The sequence below is a fragment of the Schistocerca nitens genome, chromosome 8, assembly GCF_023898315.1.
Source record: "Schistocerca nitens isolate TAMUIC-IGC-003100 chromosome 8, iqSchNite1.1, whole genome shotgun sequence".
Classification (NCBI taxonomy): domain Eukaryota; kingdom Metazoa; phylum Arthropoda; class Insecta; order Orthoptera; family Acrididae; genus Schistocerca; species Schistocerca nitens.
The window spans coordinates 387,509,454-387,534,007 of record NC_064621.1 but is presented as its reverse complement, the minus strand read 5'-3'; positions in this window follow the sequence as shown (position 1 = coordinate 387,534,007).

The following is a 24,554-nucleotide window of genomic DNA, read 5'->3' as shown; positions in this document are numbered from 1 at the left end:
GTACACCAATGGGTCTTCGGCTCGGAAAGGCCATATCGATGATGTTTGGTTGAGTGTTTCACACGCTGACTCTTATTGATGGCCCAGCACAGAAATCTGCAGCAATTTGCGGAAGGGCTGCACTTCTGTCACATCTAACTGTTCTCTTCGGTCGTCGTTGGTCCTATTCTTGCAGGCTCTATTTCCCACCGCGACGATGTTGCGAATTTGATGTTTTACGAGATTCCTGATATTCACGGTACACTCGTGAAATGATCGTATCGGAAAATCTCCATTTCATCCTTACCTCGGAGAAGCTGTGTCGCATCTCTCATGCGCCGTCTGTAACACCACGTTCAAACTCACTTAAATGTTGATAACCTGCCATTGTAGCAGCAGTGAACGATCTGAAAACTGTTCCAGACACTTGTCTTATATAGACGTTGCCGACCGCAGCACAGTATTATGCATCTTTACATATCTGTGTATTTGAATACGCATGCCTATACGAGTTTCCTTAGCCCCTCAGTGTAAATGATTGGTGACTCGTTGTGAGAAGTTCAAAATGGTTCAAATGGCTCTGAGCACTATGGGACTTAACATCTATGGTCATCAGTCCCCTAGAACTTAGAACTCGTACTTAAACCTAACTAACCTAAGGACATCACACAACACCCAGCCATCACGAGGCAGAGAAAATCACTGACCCCGCCGGGAATCGAACCCGGGAACCCGGTTGTGAGAAGTGCTGTCGACTTTTGCGGAGGAAGTGCCTGTTAATACCTGCAATAATTGTAATATTTATGTTTTATTCTCTGTTTTAATTAAAAAAGGCTTAAGATTTTCTTTCTATTGGGTTAATGTTTTGCAGGGCCGTGGATGGCCATTCTCCACGTTGTTAAATTTCCTTAAATTTTATTATCTGGCGCTGGCAAAGTTTAAAATTTGGAAAAGCCGATATTGACCATTTCACAAAATATTAATCTTTTTTTGTTTTGTTACCTGGCAGTGGAAAAGTTTTTTTTTTTTTTTTTTTTTAATTTTAGGAGCTACTGGATGTAGAGGCGGCATGTTAAAGCCATGCGTTCATAAGTATTTGTCCTAATTAGACAAATTGGTTCACATGGCTGAATGTCATTCCTAAAGGCCCGGGTTCGATTCCCGGCTGGGACGGAGGATTTCTCCGCTCAGGGACTGAGTGTTGTGTTGTCCTTATCATCATGATTTCATCTCCATCGACACCCAAGTCGCCACAGTGGCGTCAACTCGAAAGACTTGCACTAGTCGAACGGTCTACCCGAAGGGAGGCCCTAGCCACAAGGCATTTTTCGTTTCCGTATTATTTTACAATAAACTTTTTACAAATGATGATTGATGTTTGCCCGAATCCCGGTCCAATCCTTCCACGTAATTTATCCTGGGCGCCTGGGTATCGTCTGAATAGTCCACACATTTCTACAGTCAGTGCTAAGCAGTACTTGAGTGGTGTGAAGACCGAGCTTACTGCACAGTTGATCACTTAATCGAGTGATTTAGAGTCACGAAGCACGGAAATACCCTTTGGCAATCGGATGGAAGAGTTAAGGTTGTGACGAATGCCTTGAGAACATTGCCTGCCATCACGTGTAGCGCCAACAGTGAAGTACGGAGGCACGTTTACGTGGTTAGGTCGTGGTCACCTTATTCTGCTCAAGACAACGCTAAATGTAGAGGGATATGAATATATCAATTATTATTGGTTTCTCCGTCTTAAGCTTACTGCAATTAATTAAAGAGAATTTTGCACCACACGTATTTACGTTCTATTTTAAAAATATCTTCTGTGGTCATTCTGCAAGTAGGTTATATACATTTGTACATTTTTTGTTGAGTTAGATTAAACAGCTTTTTGTTTATAACGTTGGTGTGCCATTTACTCCATCTTCTATTATCTCTCCCCCCCCTCTCTCTCTCTTTCTTTCTTTCTCTTCCCCTCCCTCCCTCCCTCCTTACCCATCCCCGCCAAACACACACACACACATTAAAAAAGTAGTTTCACAGGTTGCCAACACTCACAACCTGCAAGACAACAAACGAAAAATCGTGAACACTGTAATGCTGTGCTGAGTGAGAACACACATAATGAGAACATACATAACTTCAGTTTGCTTCCCAAAAGCGAGGTGAAGTGTGCACAAGGAAAATGCAGCGTAAGAAAAAGAACAAAAAAGCAAAAACGTCCAAGTGTATAATTGTAACGAAGTCTCTTTCGACATCAGCCTCTACTTACAATGAGCGAACCAGCAGTGTCATGTAACCAAGAGGTTGAAACACAAAAAGGCAATTGCACTTCAATTTTACAAACAAAATCCTTTTTATATTCTAAAACAACCAAAAATGAACAAAGAAATGTATCAAATTTGCAAAATTATCCCAGAAGTTACTTTGTAAATAGGAATGAAACGCATCTGGTGTAAAACACTCTTTAATTAACTGGAGTAAGCATGAGACGGAAGAACCCATAATAACGGATTTTAACAGTTGCTCCAGAAGACGGCCGTGCAAACAAATGTGATATGAATTCATTATACTGCATGGTGTACTGCTTATAGTAGAGGAACAGTTCTGACTCGATGATTGTTTATATCAGCACGACAATCCACCCAGTGAGGCAACGATGTGTGGAAAACAGCATTATCGAAATGGTGAGACCTACCTGAAGCCCTGAACTGAACCCAATGAAGCAACTTTAGAATGTGTTAATCGTCGACATCAGAACTCAGCTTGCATTACTAGCTCGTCTGATTTCGTCTGTCTGAGTATGAATGCGCTGTCATATCTCCAAATGCATTCAGTCATATCATTGTCTTCACTAGAGTTCAAACTGCCACAAAGGTGTTGGATGGACACACCCCATATTGATTTCCACTATTAGTTTTAATGAGATAGTGTATTTAGTTTAATGTAATGGAACCTATCACTGTCATGCATTCAGTCGAAATATTTGGATATGACGTATTTGTAAAGTGTTAAGTGTAAAGTATGTACAATTGAGTAATCTCAATAAGCTCTACATTCCTCTGCTTCCTGCTACTGTGTGATGTGCACTCCGCGAACTGACTCGCCGGCGTATTCCAGTTTGCTACAACGACGCAAAGACTGTGTAGTATAGCATGAGAAGAGATCACAGCTACCGATACTTAAGCAGAAGGTCGAGTGAGAGACATTTTTTACGGTTTACTACAAGCACGCACACACACACACACATTCTCTGCCATACCACAAGTGAACTATGTCAGATGCTGTTATGTATCTTTCTCCCCGTTGCGAAGATCATGTCTGCGGATGTTGGTTTCGATCCGAATTTTTATTAGTGTTGCATTTATATTAGACCACGAAGGACACCCGCTCAATGACCTCAGTACGTTGCAATTGTCAGTTGTGGTCAGAACAGTGTTGCAGGTAGTTGAAAGTGCATTATGTTGGAGCTGGGAATTCCAAAGTGGACACGTTGTTGGTGCTCCCTAACCAATGGAGCCGAAGTGGTTGGTGTTTCCATAGTCAACGTATCGAAGATTTATATCGCATACAGGGAAAGCGGGAAAACGCCATCCACTAAGTTACAACGAGGAAGAATGTCTGTGTGCGTAGAGTTGTCGTGACAAATAAGAGGATGAAAGCTCATTGCACAGCTGAATGTCACCCTATGGATTTCTTTCGGTACCAAAACAACAAGGAGCTCCAAATGCATAGAATTGGAGAACTAGCTGGAATTCTAAAACCACTCATAAGTGATGCAAATGCCCATAACATTAAAACGTGGTGCTGAAATCCTGGAGAATTGCACGACAGTCATTTGATGAGTCTTGTTTCACACTGTTTCCAAGAACGAATGATGGCAGGTATTCGATGGCGATTTGGGTAGCCATATCCCGGTTTTGTATGGATCTTCTAGTTACTCTCCGAGGTCGCATTACGGCCAGGGATTGAGTCGAATATACAGCTGATCAACAGCAACCCATAGTATAATCTTTGTTCCCTAATGGTTATGTCTTGTTTCACACAACTCGTATTATGCGGAACTGATTTAGTGAGCAAGAGGACTAACTGTCACATCTCCCCTCCCCACCATAATCTCTATACTGTTGAGCCTTTATGGTCTACTTCGGAGAGAAAGGTGCATGTTCCCTGTCTCTCTCTGTCATCGTCACCTGAACTTTCCATCGTTTTGCCGGAAGAATGTTACAAGATTCCCCTTGAAACCATAGAGGATCGACATTTAACTATACAGAGACACCTGAAGCTGTTTCGAACGCCGACCGTTTTTCTGCAGCTTCAATGGTTATGTGTTGTTCTATTGGTGTCTCCACATTTTCGTCCATTCCCTGTATCAGCAACTGTCGATGTTTCACGAAAAGTTACTTTCTTCAAACTTAAAATCTACTACAGCCTCCCTACTTATAGAAAATATGTGTCTGGAACAAACTTCAGTTTTTTGAGAAGACTGCATACTATTTACCATATACACAGACTAGCGCAAGATGATGAAATGAACACTCCCTTCATTGGTCACGTATCGCAGAACAAAGACGTAACAATGGGATACAACGTGCCGGGGCTCTAGTGGTGCGGCCTTTAGTGACGCATTAGGGTCGCACGTCACGTACGGCGCCGCAGCACGTGCACGTGGTAGGGGCACAAAGGGCGCGAACGCGCTGCTCCCGCCACCGGCGCCGCCCTCTGGTAGGAGCCCCGCGGATACAGCGCGAGCTATGCACAAACACAAGCGATGTTCTGGAAACGCTACGCCGCCCTTCTGCGAGTAACACAAGAGATTACGAAGTATACTGGTGTGTAAAACTTAAGAACGAAAGAATTATGTGTTCAGTCAAGGAACATAGCACAGTGGGACCTGGAGCATACATACAAGGTGTAGAAGTATGAAACCAGAATTTGGCTGCAACAATTACGCTTCTGTATTTTGAAACTGGTAAACAATATTTTATTGAAAATGATCTCCATTTCTAGTTATACATTTCTCCCATCTCTCCGGCAGGCTATGAATGCCACGCCAAAAACAGTTCTTCTTTTGAAGTGAACCAGTCGGCGAGCCATTTTCGTACATTTTCAAGCGAATTGAAGCGTTGTTCAGCGAGATGGCGTTCCAATGATGACGGAGCCAAGGCTGGAGAATAAGCCGCGTGCCCTAGTATTTTCCAACTGAACGCCTCCATCGTTTCCCTGACCCGATGCGATGGAGCATTATCATGGATCAATATGGCTTTGTGTTGCCATTTTCCATATCCCGGTCGTTTTTTAAGTAATTCTCGATTTGAATCGATCATTTGTTGTCGGTAGCGATCAGTGTTAACGGTTTCATCAGGCTTTGTCAGCTCATAATAGGTGACACCCTTCTAATCCCACCAAACACAGAGCTTTGTCTTCTTACCAAAAAAAGGGTTCAAATGGCTCTGAGCACTATGGGACTCAACTGCTGTGATCATAAGTCCCCTAGAACTTAGAACTACTTAAACCTAACTAACCTAAGGACAGCACACAACACCCAGCCATCACGAGGCAGAGAAAATCCCTGACCCCGCCGGGAATCGAACCCGGGAACCCGGGCGTGGGAAGCGAGAACGCTACCGCACGACCACGAGATGCGTGTCTTCTTACCAAAGCGATTTGTTCTTGCAGCGGATTTCGATTGTTTACCTGTATTCACCCATTATTTACAACGTTTATGGTTCCTAAAATATATCCATTTTTCATCACCTGTCACTACTAGATGGAGAAACGACTTTCTTTTGTATCTGGTGAGCAGAATTTCACAAGTGGTCTTTCGATTTGCTTTCTGGCTTTCATTCAGTTCACGAGGAACCCATTTTCCCACTTTTGACGCCATTCCCATAGCTTTCAACCTAAGAGAAACGGCTTTCTATGTCACATTCAATTGTTCCGCGAGTTCTTGTTGAGTTTGTGTATTACCTTCATCCAATAAGGCCTGCAATTCTTTGCCTTCGAACTTCTCTGGTGATATCCCGCGCTCGTCGTTACTCACATCAAAATCATCACTTCCTCATTTTTTGAACCACTCGAAACACTATGTTTTCCCAAAAGCATGTTCATCGAAAGCTTCGACATGCATTCGATGCGATTCTGCAGCAGTTTTCTTCAAATGATAACAGAAAGGCAACGCTGTCCGCGAATCATACTTCGTAGTTGACATTCGTCGTCAGCCGTTACAGGAAGCAGAAGGCACTGCAGACGCTTTCTCACGGGCCCTACACAGACGGCGAGCACCATCTGTAGGAAAAGTCTGTTTTCATACTTATACACCTGGTAGAAACAACTGCTACAGTACACTAATGAAGGTACCTGAAAGAAATACGCTACGACACTAACAGAAATGTTGGACGTACTCTCATAGGCGAGAGATGGGAACACGTTATGTCCCCAGGAACAGTGACGAACATGATCGTTTTGGTGGTTCAGGTGTTATCGCGTGGGGAGGCGTGATGTCTGACCTTCAAATCTTTGCAGACGGTGCACTCGCCGTCAACGTAATTATGAGTCTATACTCGTTCACCATGTGTGTACTCAACCCTGACTTCATTGTCATGGATGACAGTGCGTGACTGTGTCGAACGGTGCACAGGTGGTGGAGCACTAGAAACGAGAGAACATTCAGTGAATGCATCAGCTTTTCCGCTTTCACAACATATCCCATCGAGCCACGTGATAATCTAAAACGAGCTGCCTTTTTTTGCACCCTTTCGATGTCCTCCGTCAATCCCACCTGGTAAGGATCCCACACCGCGCAGCAATATTCTAACAGAGGACGAACGAGTGTAGTGTAAGCTGTCTCTTTAGTGGACTTGTTGCATCTTCTAAGTGTCCTGCCAATGAAACGCAACCTTTGGCTCGCCTTCCCCACAATATTATCTATGTGTTCTTTTCAACTGAAGTTGTTCGTAATTTTAACACCCAGGTACTTAGTTGAATTGACAGCCTTGAGAATTGTACTATTTATCGAGTAATCGAATTCCAACGGATTTCTTTTGGAACTCATGTGGATCACCTCACACATTTCGTTATTTAGCGTCAACAGCCACCTGCCACACTATACAGCAATCTTTTCTAAATCGCTTTGCAACTGATACTGGTCTTCGGATTACCTTACTAGACGGTAAATTACAGCATCATCTGCGAGCAACCTAAGAGAACTGCTCAGATTCTCACCCAGGTCAATTAGTAAGAGAAGTTAGGCGTTTTGGCGTCTAAAACCGAATGTGCCGACCAGTCAGAATCAAGTTCAGTACAATTGGCGGACTGTGCCACTGGAATAGTACATACTGTACCATCTGCTGCTTGTACCTCACTCCACTTTTGTACCATATGCTACTTCACATGTATCAAGCTGCATCAAGACGAGCTTTTAGCAAGATAAAATACTGGCGGCCACAGCCAGATATATGACACTACATACTCACCTTTGAACGCTATACATTTTTCACAATAATGGATAACTTGGCAGTTACCTTGGTTGCAAAAGACATCATGCCGGTTGTACAGGCAATACACCTCATTGTCGTTCTGGAAATGCCAGTGATAGAAATTTCGTTGTGCGAGGAACGAAGGAGTCATTGATTTTCAAGTCTGAAGGTTTCGAGGGATGAAGGAAATTTTGAGAGGAAAGGGTAGAATATTTGAGGATGTTAGTGCGACGTGAGCTGGTGCGTTATCGTGGAGTTATTACAACCTGTGTGACCGCTTTCTGCAACGCTTTGCCTTGACTGACTTCAGTAAAGTCGTCTGGATATTTCAGTAGTTTGATCCTGTGACAGTTAGTCCTTCACAGACGTTATTTCATAGCATCACACTGTGGCAGTCAAAAAGATTCTCAGCTTCGCCTTTGATGATTGGTGGATCTTCATCTTTGTCGACGGTGACGAAGCCACATGTTTCCAAAGCTTGCTCGAACATTCTCCCTCGTCCATGGTTATTAGGCGACTACAGAATTCATCTGCATTGGCCTTACACAGCTTCCAAAATCTCGCTTCTCCCTCGATTCGGTGACATTTAGGACAGTTCTGAGTAGTAACGGAACTGTGAGGAAGCGAATTTTGTCATCTTAAAAATGTCTTGCAAAACTTATAACTGATTCACTGTTCATCCACCGCTGATTTTCACTTTTTCCTCTCAGTTGTCATACACCAATCCCTGAGACCCTTCAATACAGTTTCTGCTGCAGCCCCCTGTTCTTCAAGGAGAGTAATTGGTCAGTTACTTCGATCTCGTCAGTCACAGTTGTCTGACCATACTGGAAGCGCCTACGCCACGTAACGATTTTGTTCAAATTCAAATGGTTCAAATGGCTCTGAGTACTATGGGACTTAACATCTGAGGGCATCAGTCTCCTACAACTTAGAACTACTTAAACCTGACTAACTTAAGGACATCAAACACATCCATGCCCGAGTCAGCGTTCGAACCTGCGACCGTAGCGGTCGCGTGGTTCCAGACTGAAGCGCCTAGAACCGACGATTTTGTCGTAAAATGTTTTGTTGTCATATTGTAACATGTCACTTCCTAGCCACCCCTGACGGCCAACACTGTTTTCCTACTGTACACTGTTCGGCTAGTTTCCGCACGCAGGGTGAAGAGTTCCTTTTTGTTCGCCTGAAGATGATCCGCCGGGCTTTCCCTAATCCTCTTATACAATGGAAATCGGAACTGACTAAGCTGATTTTAAGAGCGAGTATTTTCCCCATGCTGGCCGGTGTTTCCGACATCTGTGACAGAGAAACTTCTTAATGTGCTGCCAGAAAGCAGCATCTTACTGAAGAGCTGTAAGCAAGAGGAAGATATGGCCAATGATAACATCTACATTACGTCTATGGTTCTGAGTAGATAAAAGGAGAAACGTTAGCCTCATGGAATGGTGTAGAGCTCGCGAAGTCGTGGGATCGCTCGGTAGTCCTCGCGGTGTGGAAGTCATGTGCAATGTCGGATGGAGATGGAGTTTTCTTCTTCTTTTTCTTCCTCTTCTTCTTCTTCCCAACAAGGATTACGCCATCGGACCTCTTACGGCTTCATGGGACTTATTCCCATTTGTTCTTCGCTCTTCGAACTCTTCCCAACTTGATATATTCGGCCTTTTAATCTACCCCCTCCCCTCCCAAAATACTGTCACTGAGAAAAACGTTTTTAGCTGTCACATGTATGCCGTTCATCCATTTGACATCATACACTGACGGAAAAAGTCGTGAAACCAAGAAGAAATTGCGCGACGTAAAAGATGGTGCCCATGTTTCTACACATTAAATATAACGTCCGTTGAAATTTCGAGCCAGTCGCATATCAGCTTTGCTTCAAATACACTCTGGATAGGTATCGAGAATTAGTTACCACTGAGATTGTGCGTGGTGAGTTGATGTTCAGCAGTTCTCAACGTGGGGGTAACTACCCACTGAGGAGTAAATGAAACTTTCTGAGGGGTAAAAACTAAACGATTCGATTCTATTTCAGTCACCAAACTTAATTATTTTCAAATGTTCATTGCTATTACGGCAATTTCGTTAGACTCTGATATTAATTACATAAGTTATCAATGAATAGTAGCATTCATGCGGTGAAGGTTACAGGTTATTCAAATAACCCACCTTCTACACAAATATAACGTGCTTTGTCACGTACATCGCCGATGATAAAAGTGAGACATATACGTAAGAAATGTTAAATAACTCAAGAAAATATCTGGCCCAGGTTGCAGATACTGTCTGCGGTAGTCCAGAAATTGCTCCATTATTCGCTTAGAAACAGATAAATGAATTAATTGACAGCATGACACAGCAATAACTACATAAGTGCTACTACACTGCTGTGCACAGTATTATTATTAATATTATTACTACTACTACTATTAGTGGCTAACGTCAGGCAAAAAGCATCAACAGTCTGAAATCTTACAATTTTTGCCAGTTCAGAAGTAAGGAGTGCAACAATCAAGTGATTTACGAACATTAAGTGTAGTGCAGACGTTAGAACTTATTTGATTTTAAATGGGGTTGCAGTGTGCGGGTCACGCAAGTGTCGCTATGGAGAGGAGTAATGCAGGGGAAGTATCTTTAGTAATAAGTGCCTACCCTCATTGTGGATAGTTAACTTTCTTATCTGAGAAGGAGTTGCGGGTAGCATTTGCGGAGCACCACGATTTCATTCGTCATTCATTCTATATACCTCCCCCACCCCCTCACACACACATACATAAGCTAAATGTTATACGTCTTTCATCATTTTGAAATTAGAGGAGTTCCAAGAAAAGTTTTTTACTCTACAGTTCAGTTAATTGCTAAGTTTAGTGATAAGGGGAGTAGGGGGCGGGGCAACAGACGGCAGGGGCGGGGGAGGGCTGGGGTACTAGCTAATATCTAATTTGCACTCAGAGGTAATGGTCTCTGGAAGCCAGGAAACCACTGCTTTAAGGCGGCAAAGGAGCCTTTATCAACACCTCACTAAATTTGAACGAGGTAGTGTAATAGGGCTACAAAAGCTGGATATTTCTTCTGCGATATTGTAGATAGACTTCGTAGGAATGTGGCCACTGTACATGACTGCTGGCACTGGTAATCACGAGAATGCAAGCAGGAGATCCTGGGTTCGAGTCCCGGTCGGGGCACACATTTTCAACATGTCCCCAATGAAGTACATCAACGCCTGTTTGCAGCTAGGGTGTCCATTTAATTATCATTTCATTTCTAGCAAAGCTGCATGGTAATCCACGGTAACTGTTCTTTCGGGAACAGATACTACCGTCATATATAGAATGAACGGTCTTAAGGAGACCGGGCTACGGACAGCCACGCGGTACTACCGAGAGGAAGGACCATCGTGGTCGTCGTATGGTTCTGGCGCATTGTCCTGTATCTACAGCAGCTATCTGAGCAGCAGTTGGCGTCACAGTGACACAAGAAACTGTTACAAATCGGTTGCTCCAAGGACAGCTCCGAGACAGATTCCGCGTAGCGTTAATCCTACTGATCTCACGCCACACCAAACCAACAGATCTTCCACATCTTTGACATCAGACACCCATAGCTTGGCAACCGATATATATTTTTGTTGATTCGGGCGACGACGGATCTTGTATAGATTTCTTTTATTGTCTTACGAACAATGTTGCTTATATCGTGAAAACGGATTAGGCTTTCACTTAACAGCAGACCGACAATTAAATAAAAATATCTGTCTACCTTCTTGCAAAATCTGAACCGATTCACACAATTTTGAAACATAGAAGAAGTGTGAGTAAAAAGCCTCACAAAAACGCGTTTTTGCACTTACAATCAGAGTGAAACTAGATATTGGAAAGCAAGTTTTCAGTTTTATCCTAAGAATGCATTTTTTGTTTATCTGATATTTTTCGGACTGTTTCCGAGTATTCAGTTCAAGTTATAGCTTATTTTACGGGCTATATGTAGCTCAACCTTAAACCATCCTATCTCGAGAACGGAAAAGGTTATTGGATCACAAAATTCTTTTTGACTGTCTCGTACAAGTTTAAAGTACAGAAGTGACGCGCTTCAAAGACCTTCCAGGAAAAGGTGTTTTTTTTCACTTAAAATACAAACAAAGCAATACCATTTTGAAACGGTTAAACCTTATCTTAGATCAAGATCCGACGCACGGGTGGACCAAATTTGAACCAACTGTCTCACTCCAGTCTCGAGTTATTTAGCGGTAACTGTTTTTTCAAGTGATATCTGTACGCTGCACGTACGAACGGCGCCATTAGGTGGGCGTTAAATTCAGTCCAATCAAAATCTTTTGCAAAAGGATTTAATCAGTTTGCACAGTTCTCCAGTGCTCCATTTCCGGTTTCACTTTCAGATCTTGCTTAATATACTGTACCACAGATACAGTACGACAGTTGTCCGAATGCCTAATTAAATGGCCACTAGTCCGATTTAAACTAGAAATCCTTTACCCTATGTTCCTAGCGCAAATAGAAACCGAGCACGAAGCTCCCCAAAAACCGCGATTCTGCGCACGAACTTTCCATACAAATCTGTTTCCAAGGTAGCTTAAGTTACAGCCGTGTTCAGTTGTTTTTGTTTATGAAAATATTGAGATTATACAGAGTTGAACACAGATGCATCTTATTTAAAGCACTTTGCAATACATTTCCTGTTTTCACTATAAGCAGCAGATCGTCAGCAAATGCCAGGGCATTAGGAAATCGGCTTTGCCCTAAGGTAATACGTTATGTTGGAATGTACTTTGCTACATCAAGTGACGTTCTCTAAGTATATACATCCTTGTCTTATCCCTTGATTTAAACTTATATCTCCTGTTCTGTTCCTTCTTAGAGGAGTATGGGTGTCTTCATATACGGTTTCTTTATTGCTGATATAAGATATTGAGAATACCCACGTCTTTCCAAAGTTTTCCATACTATGTTCCTGTCTACTGTCTCGAATGTCTCTTCAAAATCGACGGACGCGATACACATCGGAAGGTTATATACTCTCTGCTTCTTGGACTCGCATTCAGCGTGACGATGGTTCAAACCCGCATCCGACCACTGACATTTAGGTTTTCGCTATTTCCCTATATCTTTTCCTTGAAAGCTCACTGTCTATTTTCATCTCTATCCCTGACACAATACGAGATTGTGCTCCATCTCTAATCACCTCGATGTCGACGTTACGTTAAGCCCAATCCTCCCTCCTTCCTCTGTTTATTGTGTGTATATTATCTGAGCAAGATCTTCCTTTCATACACCCGGTTTGGAACTCCAGATAATTTTTTTCCTGCTATGGATTGCAAACAAACGTTTAGTACTTTAGCATACACTTCGTATGTCATGTTCAAGACACTCATTTTTCTGCAGCTTTTTTGTGCTGGGTTTACCTCCTTTCTTGAAGATGGAAACTATATTTGCTATACTCCACTGCTCCGGTATCCTGTTTCCAACTCATCACATATTTATCGATATTTCGGTAACATTCCTCCGTATTTCAGTACTTCCGTGCTAATTCCTTTTGAAACTACGTAGTTTCTGTTTTTCTTTTTTCTTAATGCTTATTTCAACATTTCAGTAGTCGTGGGATCCAAGCCACTTTATTCCATCATCTCCTCTTATTTTATCACCTGATTATCATTGCACAAAAGATTTTTAAAGTGTTTCGCCCAACCCGGAATTCTATTTTATCCATCTTCACTCTATCTCTCTCTGTCCTCGTTTCTCAACAGCTTACAATAGAGGACGATACGTCCGAGAACATCACTTCTTATTTGGTCGTTAATCCTATTCTAGCTTTCCCTGCACGCATTTTTATTATTGCCTTTTCTGTATTTCGTTGTTGTTCATATTCTCTTTCTGAATTAAATTCAAGTAGTTCTGTATGTATGTCTTATGCTTTTGGTATTGCCAACACATATTTAGTCAGTCATCTTTGAAAAATATCTCTTACGCTAAAACTCTGTCGTAGTCCTATCTTAAACGTCTCCTTACCTTTTCCATGTTTCTCGTTTGTACTGCTTCACTTCCACCTTGTCCAAAGAATCATTTCACCAACGAGTAGAAAATGATTTGCAGATATTTCACTTCCCATGTAGACTCGTGTATCTTTTACCTTTCCCTTGATATTTTACATTGATTATTAGATAGTATTTCAGTATTCGTTAGTGATCCTGAATTAAATTCAAATTGGCGCAGTATGGGAGATTAAGAGAATTCTGCATTCCAGGGCGGGGGCGTGGAGTTTTGCTTCGGCACTTTCCTGTTTTTCTCGGTGAATGTGTACAAAATTGTTGATGGTGAACATAATCCAGCCCAATGGTAAGATGTCGTAATCTTTGCTGAAAGTATGTAGATGACTAAAGGGCTTTCAGTTACGGACTACGACGTTGTGGGAAGTCTATCCTTGTGTTGCGGGTCACAGCAAGGCTTACAAACCTTATTTCACTGATACTATATTTAATCCGGATCCACCTACAAGCATACCCATTTAAATCCATGGAGCTTTACGTTCCATAATTTTTTTTTCACTAGCCGCTCATCGCAAAGAACTATGTGGATTTCAGGCTGTGCTTGCGAGTTTGATTACGCGCGACACAACGGAAGCTTCAAGACGCAGATGTAAGGGACGTTTCAGACATCAAGCACTTACGAATGGCATCACAGAATGCTTTAATAAGACGTTGGCAGATATTCTGTCGATGTACGTTGTTGTCGAACAGACACTTTGGGATGCAATACCGCCCATCGCGACATTCGCGTTCGACACAGTGAAGTCAGACACTACGGGCTCCACGCCGTTCTTTCTGCTCCGGGGTCGCAGGTCGAAACTACAATGGGTACTCTGTTCCCGTTTCAGCCACTGGATACTGAAACACCTTGTAACCAGAATTAAGAGGCAAGATAGGTGGCTCACATACGACACTGGACGCCAGAAGCAAGATCTAGATCACTATAACGCCAAGAACTGGCCAGTTAACTGCAGTCCGGAAGATTTGGTACTGATTTTACTCCTTTGCAAAGTTCCTAAAACGCTTCTTTCTGCCGTATCGTGTCCTTCGTCCCTAGTCGCGCGTCATCAAAAAGACAAATTAACGATGGGGTCTTTTCGTTTGAGGAAACTGAACAGCCCATCGACGATCGTTAAACTTGGACAGGAGGAACTACCACTGAGGCTTATCATAGTGAAGAGGATGTGATAACTGTACTACAGCACAAGGATTCGCCAGTTCACTATAGAGATAACTGAGAAGACAAGATATACATCAAGAGTGCTGTAGTCGGATCCACTGCCAAGGTACCCTTTTGGATCACACAAGCAAGACATGGTGGCAACCCTTTCATACTTGACAAATGAGAAATTCCTGTCGAAATATGTGTTCACCTAGGCACCGTTGCTGACACGATGATGCATAACTGCGGTGCAGGTCCAGTGTCAAGAGAGATGTTTGCATAGTAGCTAAAAGGTTCTCAGTATTATAGTGATGTCACATGTCGTGCTATAGAAATATGTTCAACTTTGATCCAACCAGGACAGCCCGTTCATCCCTTCATTTACCCATAAAACTACTGCTGGTGTGGTAGCACATTCCACCAATGTTTTCTACTGATCGCTATATTTCACTGACAGATAAACCCTGCAAAAGAGCCCTACATATCGTCAAATACAGAAAAACTTTTATTCAATTACACTGCTCTGAAACTGAGGGTGGGAGCGAAGACGTAATTGCAGAGCGACTCACCCTCGCAGACACTGCAGAAATCCATTCCATTGCTTCCCAGAATAGCAAGGGCTGATGTCTCTTCCTCGCAGTCCTAAAGGGACATTCAATCCACGTCTACCCATGCAATTGTGCTTACCTGCCCCGCGTGGTTGACACATCACAGCATAATGCGTGTGCATAGCTACGTACCATTACAAGAGCATCTGAAAAGGTTCTCAATGTTATACTGATGTCACATGGCTATGTTAAATAAGAATCAATTCGACCTCTCGGAAATTGTATAGTATCCAAGAAAAAGTTAATGCTCAGTTTTGTAGGAGTTTTCACAATCTCTCAGCTTGTCTGCATGGAAATTCTTGCCATCAGAGAAACTGTTTACGAAAGTAGCGCAGAATAACGTCGAATGCATTCAACCTCGTGGTCCTAATGTGGCACCCCATGTTACCCGACATGCTTTCAACATACGCAAACGTTTTCACCGCTATGTAGAGACTCCTATATGCCAGCAGAAAGGATTCCTTGTGAATGAATGGAGCATTATGATTGGTTCTCATCGAATTTACCAGCCGAATTACTAATGCCAGCGGTGTGGAAGCACCATCCACATTTTCTCTCTTTCTGCAGACAGAAACTGCAGCAAAAAACTATTTTACACAAATCGCCCCTACAATACAGAAAGACCCCTACCCAAATACACTGCACCACCACTGGGTACAGGAGCTTGAATATTACAGTGTGAAAATGATCTCCAACCCAGCAATATATCATCGATGTAGTAAACATACAGTTCGTATCCTGTGCTATACAAAATCGCCCCTTTTACATCATTCGTACATATACAGTGTAGACAGAATGCATAAGCACATGCACTGTAGGTACAGACATGGCACTAAATATTTCCTACGAGGTTGGGTAGCCATCCACTCCCAATATATGACCAGGGCACCCTCAGTGGATCAAAGTCACTCTCAGAATGGTTGTACAAATATGGGCACGTTTCCCCTCAGCGCAAATGTTTTAGCGTTTCTGGACACGAGCCGCTTGCTTGCAAGCTTTTCTACACACATCTCCAGAGTCTGGGATTACAAGAGCACATGTATTTTGTACATGGTTTGCTTTAATATTATACCATTTACGCTACACATCCCGATATGAAGCACACGGCGGTGTCCTACCGATCGCCCGTGCCACAGAACTCTGAAGATATAGACTGGAACTTATATCTCTATCAAACCGTGCTGTAAACCACTGAGTAATAGGAAATTTATCAGGTCTGCGAAGACCGATAAGTGAGAACTCGAAACAAACAGAGGAAACTGTTATTTCAACTCATTACTACCGATATCGACGATGCATAAGATTCCAAATCATATCTATAATTTATAAAGCCAACTGAGCTCTTTCTCATGTCTAGAGAACAAGTAAATGTGTCGTCCACCTGTCTTTCACCTGCTAGATACACGCAATACAATCGATGTTTTCTCAACTAAATAAAGATGAGAAATGAGAAGAAGCAGTCAATTGAACAATTTACATGGGAGGGAATAATGGCCTATCGCAAACACATGTCCATGTTGAATATTCTCAGATTTCCATGCGATCATGGAAGCTACCCCACATATACTAAGGATTAGCTCGCTATTCGGCCGTCTAGAGGACGATATAGTTAAGTCAGCTGCAGTCCTACACTGCCAACAGACCTCTCCATTCGCATAGCTCGTTCCGTTAATGGGAAACGCAAGTCATTACCATCACAGGACACCGGCGCTGCACGCCAAGCAACCCTGGAATGAATTATCCTAGCAAAACAGTCACATGTATATGTTTGATCGCTTTACTTCAATTACATGTTACAATCGCGCACTCAATTGAACGACATTCGACAATGAGCGAAGTATCGGAAATACACCCTGCTCACGGTTGTGGCACTGTAAATAGAAATATGAATTGACATTCTCTTCCCTTTGCTATCACAGTATTCCACGTCAAAACCATACCTTCCTGACGACTGGACATTGTCATTTCCTTTGCACATGTCGGAACACAAACATATATTTCATAAGCCTGATCCTCAAGGCGAACGTATCATGCACTCCCAATACTAAGTATAACACATCGCCAATAAATGATTGCCGGTGATACGAAATAATACTGACCGAGAAACAACGATGTGTAGACATGTGACAAGTTTTGCTTGCACGTGGTACCACAGTGTCTTAGAAAGAGAGGCACAATCGTCCTACAAACCGCCAGACTTAAAAAAAAAAAAAAAAAAAAAAAAAAACATGTTACCATCACAAGCGGTCTTCGTTCTACAGGTGGATACAAGTATCCATGTTAAAAACTATACTGGCTTTATAAATCTTTGTGTGTCATTACCTCTGCATGAAGTGCTTTCCCCAGACAAATACCGTGACACTGAATACAGACGGTGATCGCCCAAGTGTATATCAGACAAACAGTGCAGTTCCACATCGATGATGTTGCAATCTCCTAATAAAATTGCTGAATTTTGAGAGTGAGTAGGCTAAGGAGCGCAGTATGCAACCAGTATTTGCAACTCCTTCACACCGCCGCCACTAGATATTTCTCCAGTATTTGTAACACATTCTGTCTCGATGCCCTGTCAGAGGTTTGGTGAAATGTCGACTGGATTATAGGCGATGGTTGATTGAGAAGGATCACATACAATAGTAGATAGTGCGCACATTGAGATCGTAAGAAATGTGCAGTAGCTTTTCAGATCTCTAGTGCTACCATTTCGGTAGACATTCTGTCTGGGATTTGGAATCAAGTCTTTCAATTCACATACCTGCATTGGATCCTATGGAGAAGTCCTTCAATGGTTTCAGCCACTAGTGAATCATATTTCTGGCACTCTCATATCTCGAAACGAGTCACCTATCTTGGACCTCTCTGCTACAGTAAAAGTCCAACATGCTTTAAAGTAGTCCCTATGCATCTTGCAACTGCACCTCACATTCTGCGCTACCATCCTTTAGCTTAGCGCATGTAATCTTTCCAATTTAAGTTGGAACTGAGTAGAAGTCGCAGAAGAATCTACCAACTTCTACAACCCACGTAGAAACAGGCTGAGCTGAGTTACTGCAACAGGACTGTGTTTTAACCATTCGATGGAAACGGGAACTTGGAGAAGGATGAGTATTTTGCTACTACACTGTGGTGTGCTCCCAAACTACATAAAAGTACTAAAGGTCAGCGTCCCTCAGGGCCCATTCACGTCAATCAACCCAACATGCTATCTTGGTTATTCTGTATCATCCAACACAGAACAATTTTGAACTATAAAAGCTCTACCAACTTCATCTGATAGAGAACTCGATAAAATATTTACTGCATCTCTCTCCACCCATGTATCGAAAATAAATACCAATTGCTTTGTGACATAGATTACATGTGACGATGCTCTTAAATATACAGCTATTGATCCATTGCTCAGACCAGTGTAAAGGTGCATCGCCTACACTCTAACAGGATGACAGTATTCCACAAACTATACTATAAGTCGAGGAGACCCTCCCTGTGACCATGTGTCGTTGTTTTAAACATTCCTTTTTTCTGGTGTAACACGCTTTGTACAGTGCCATACATATTGTCATTTTCCGCCACAACTTGAAGGTCTGTGTCAGGTTCTTAATTGACATTAACATGTTCTGATACACTTCTTCTCACAGTAAACTAGACGTCACATGGTATAAGTCATGTTCCTACTGCTGCTACCATAACACACCACACACACTGGATGATTTTAAATAAAAGACAGCTGCAACATAAGGAAACTGGAACAATTTGGCGGCGTTGTGGAGAGTTTTCAAACTGCTGTCCGAAGGTTATTGACGACCTCTACATTTAAACTCATTTGTCACAGGGATGGAATAACTGGTGGTTCTGTTTTCCGTTTCGAGTGATTCCTCATACTGCAGTCACGCACGCGATCCACTGTTTTGGTGCTAGCCATCCCCAGAAGGTGTTGCCTCTTCAGCAAATTTCTTTTTCAAACTGAAGTAAGCGATGTTAGTCAATCATTGGGTGGTAACCAACACTGTACCAGTGGATGGATTGGATGGAAAGACACTGTCGATCTACTGTAATAATTACCGTCACAGTTGATAATGCAAGCAATTTTAACAATTTTAAAATAATTTCAACACAGACCAGCGATGCAACAGCATGTTTCCAATTTCGCTATCAAAGCTATACCACCCCTTCTCTAGTTTGCGAGTATCATTGCGAATGTAGATAGATGACTATGCAGTACCTTCATTCATTGCTAAGTCTTGAACATCATCAAATTATACCACACATACTTGTAGCATCTCGAGCATTGTACTTACTTTACTATCTATCTCTATGTGGATGGGAGTCACAGAGCATTATCGCAGTCTTAGGATGAATTTAGAGATTGAAAAACTCCCTCACACTATCTTTGTATTACTAACCCGCTCTGCAGCTACGTTACCGATTTAGTCTGCAGTTGACCAGAATTAGGTTTGAAAGTGTTGTCATGCAACAGCAGGCAGTAAAGAAGAACAAGAGGAGGAAAGCAACAGACAGGAGGAGTTCGAAGCATTTTGCGTAAATCAACTACGGTCTCAATTTTAAAGTATTGTTACAGGAACATAAACACACACACACCTAATGCTACACGGTTCTTCACTTAAAACAGGATATAATATTATATCGCTTCAGTTTGTGACCTATCAGTCGTGTGGAATGCAGTGCTATTAATATTCCATTGGAAGAAATATATTTCCAGCGCATGACATACATCTTTCTTGCAGGTTTCTCTAGGATTAACTATGGTAACAAACAGTAAAACGACAAAACTACTTCCTTAAAACAGTGGCTCTGTGTGATACTCGCACAATTTAGCTTTTCAGACATGTATAGCACCCACTTCTCACATCCGATCAGGTTCAGAAGTTATGCTATACCCACATCAGTCCTATATAAAATGATCGTTAGTAATGGAGAAAGCCTCTTGCAAGGAAACAGATAAATGCATAGCAGCGGTGTCCGACATGTGGGATTACAATTCATGCCGCCACTAACTCTGTAAACACCTGTCGCTAACTTAGTTAGGAAACTGAAGTCTCGATTTTATACCCAAGGGGGTGGAGTACATCTCATAAATCTTCGTTCGTTTAGTGGAATATGTCACGTTTTATCAGACATGAGATCGAAGTCCTCTGATGACGGGGAGGTTTACTGTTAACGATAGCAAGTAGACAGTGTTCTAAGTCAAACACAGAACACTTGGTTTTATACGAGACGAACCCATGCTATGTCACACAACTGATGGATCCTGACAGAACATCAGGAAAAAATGACCTGCAAGAACTTCTCCCTCCCTCTCAACAATGCATCGTCAGTCTGCCATTAAATAGCACCTTGTTACAGATCAATCTCAATCAATCACCCCGTCTACTCAGTGTCATCCTTAACGCAGACGCAAGTCAGTTTAGAGGCTGATGGTTCTCTGTCTTCCTTAAATGCGTCATATAGAATAGTCAACTCGCGTGAATCACTGTTACTTCGATAGACATACAGTAGAATGCTGCCTCGACGGAAAGAAGTGACTGTCTCCCTGGTTCCCTTCGCTTCCATGTCGACATTTTCTCGGATTCCTCTTGCTGTAGCATACTTGTTCCCATGTACAAATTGTTCTGCGCCTACCAAAAGACACGCAAGTACTTCCTTGATTTCCCCACATTTCAGTGTATATTCCTTCAATTTATACGTATTTTTTACTCAATTCTATCGATTTTATGTCTGTTCTACTCATGCGATCATGACATAACCTCTCGTTCCGAGTTCTAAAATTGCTTGTAAATGTACTACAGCTGCCAACGCCTACCGCAAATGCACTGATCGGGAGGCAAAGTATAGCACTGTACTCAATTGTATCCAGTCGCTTCTGAACATCGGTCTGGATGTATAGTGTGTGGCACATCCACACTCCAACGCTAACACGGATGTGGTATGTTTTAGATCTGCATCCCAACATCGCTTCATAATTTGTGCGTGGCGGATCCATCTTCAAACCCTATCCCAGAGGTGGCAAACTGTGGATCTGCACCCCAACATCGCTCCAGATATAACACATGGCGGATCCACACTCAAATGCTTTTTACCATAGTTTATCGTAGAGAAACCTGCAAGAAGGACATATGTCATCTGCTGGAAATATATTTCTTACATTGGAATATTAACAGTGCTGCTTTCCACATGACTGATAGGTCGGAAACTGAACTGATCTGACATTATAGCCTATTTTAAGTGCAGAACCGTGTACCCATAGTAGTGTGTGTGTTTATGTTCCCTCTTACCAATACCCTCCTGGTACTGACCGCAGACGCTGGAACAATACTTTAAAATTGATAGTGTACTTGATTTACATAAAATGCTTCAAACTCCATCCATCAGGAGCTTCATAATGCATAAAAATTAACCATTTCCTGTTCTTCTTAACCTATTCTATTACATCACAACACTTTCAGATCTACTACTATACATCAATAAGGGGCGTTAACCTCCTACATGAGAGCGGATGGAGAAATCTTGTACACTTGGATGGGAGAGGACTCGGCAAGCTACATTTATTCACGAGATGTGAAATGTAACGGTCTACTTCTGGTCAACTCCAGATTAAATCGGTAACGGAGCTGCAGAGCGGGCTGGTCGAACAAAGACAGTGCGAGGCGGTCTATCAGTCTCTAATTTTATCCTAAGACTGCGATAATGCTCTGTGACTCCCATCCTCATAGAGATAGATTGTAAATTAAGAACTATGCTCGAGGTGGTAGAAGTATGTCTGGTATACTCTGATAATGTATATGTTCGAGAATTAATAATGAATGGGGGTACTGCATAGTCATCTACCTACTTTCACAGTGATACTCGCAACGGAGAGAAGAGGCAGTTTAACTACGATAGTGAAATTGGGAAACATGCTGTTGCATCTTTGAAATTACTGTACAATTGTTTGGACTAACAACAGTGATGCTTATTGTTACAGTACATCAACAGAGTATTTTCCATCCAATACATTCACTGGTACACTGTTGGTTACCACACAATAATTGACTGATAGCGCTTGTTTCAGTTTGAGAAAGAGTTTTGGTGGAGACGCAAATCCTTCTGGGGATGGCTCGCTCCCAAACAGTGATCGCGTGCATGACCGCAATATGAGGAATACAGAGCCATTGTGACACATAAGTTTCAATTTAGACGTCATCAACCACCTTCATACAGCAGTTTGGAAACTCTCCACAACGCCGTCAAACTTTTCCAGTTTGCTTATGATGCAGTTGTCTTTTATTTAAAATCATCCAGTGTGTGTGTGTGGTGTCTTATGGTAGCAGCAGTAGCAAGATAACTTATACCATGTGACGTTTAGTTGTCTGTGAGAAGCAGTGGATCAGAACGTGTTATCTGATTAGAAACTGACACACACCTCAAAGTCGTGGCGGAAAATAAAAAAAAAAATCAATGGCAGTGTACAAAGCGCGTTACAGCAGAAAAAAGCAATGTTTAAAACAATGACACATGGTCAGAGGGAGAGTCTCTTCGACTTACAGTATAGTTTTTGGGGTACGGTCATCCTCTTAGATTACAGGCAATGCACCTTAACACTGGTCTGCGCAATGGATCGATAGCTGTATATTTAAGAGGATCGTCACATGTGCTTTACGCCGGAAAGCAAAAGGTATTTATTTTCGAAATATGGGTGGAGAGAGATGCGGTAATCGAATGGTTAAAACACAGTGCTGTAGCAGTAACTCAGCTGAGCCTGCTTCTACATGTGTTGCAGATGGTGGTACATTCATCTCCGTCTTCTACTCAGTTCCAACTTACATTGGAAAGATCACATGCGCTGAGCTGCAGGGATGGTAGTGCAGAGTCTGAGGGGCAGTTGTGAGATGTATAGGTACTACCTTAAACTTCACTGGAATTTTACTGTAGCAGATAGGTTCAAGAAAGGTGACTCGTTTCGAGATATGTGAGTGCCAGAAATATGATCCACTAGTGGCTGTAATAATTAATGGACTTCTCCATGGGATCCAACGCAGGTGTGTGTTTGAAAAAAATGTTCAAATGTGAGTGAAAACTTAGGGGACTTAACTGCTAAGGTCATCAGTCTCTAAGCTTACACACTACTTAACCTAAATTATCCGAAGGACAAACACACACACCCATGCCCGACAGAGGACTCGAACCTCCGCCGGGACCAGCTGCACAGTCATTTTCATACAGACAAGCTGACAGATCAGGCAAGCTCCAACAAAAGCGAGAGTTAACAACTATTTCTGGGACACTATATAATTTCCGAGAGGCCAACTTGGTTCTTATTTTACATAACCATGTGACATCAGTATAACATTGAGAACCTTTTCAGATGCGCTTGAGATGGTGTGTAGCTACACATGCACATCTCACGGCGATGTGTCTGCCTTGCTGGGCAGGTAAGCGCATGTGCATAGCTAGACATGGCTCGAATGTCCCATTAGGATGGTGAGGAGGAGAAAGCAGCCTGTGCTATTCTGGAAAGCAGTGGAATGGAGTTCTGCAGCGTCTGCGAGGGTGAGTCGCTCTGCAATTAGGTCTTCAGTCCTGTACTGTCTTCACTCCCATCCTCAGTGGCGGAGAAGTGTAATTGTGTAACAGTCTTTCCGTATTTGATGATATGTAGGGCACTGTTGCATGGATTACCTGTCAGTGCAATATAACGATCAGTAATAAAATAGAATTTTTGCCGCTGCAGAAAACGTTTGCGGGTTATCCCACACTGGCAGTAGTTTTATTGGTAAATTCAGTGACGAACGGGGTGTCCCTGTAGGATCACAGTTGAACATATTTCTACAGCACGACCTGTGGCGTCAGTGTAACATTGAGAACCCTTTAGCTGCAATGCAAACATCTCTCTTGGTGCTGGACCCACACCGCAGCTATGCGTCATCGCATTTCGACAGGAATTTCTCACATGTCAAGAATGAAAGGGATGCTGCCGCCTCATGCTTGCGTCACCCAAACGGGTACCTGTGCGTGGCTTCACAGCTGATGGCTGCGTCCTCACTTCACGGGGCAGCCAGTGCATCCTGACTTCTGGGAACCTGTGTGGTAGCATCTTGTGCAGTCGAGTAAACAGGAGGCAGCGGGAGTTGTGTGTAGTCATTGGAGCCTTTTCTTTTTACTTGTTGTTTGCATGTCTGCTGCTTTATTTTGCGAGCAGGTCTTTAGACTGTGGTATGCGTTATCTCTACAGTTTACAACTAATGAGTGTGTCTGCACAGCATTTTACATGCCTTATTTTGATAATTTAGGAA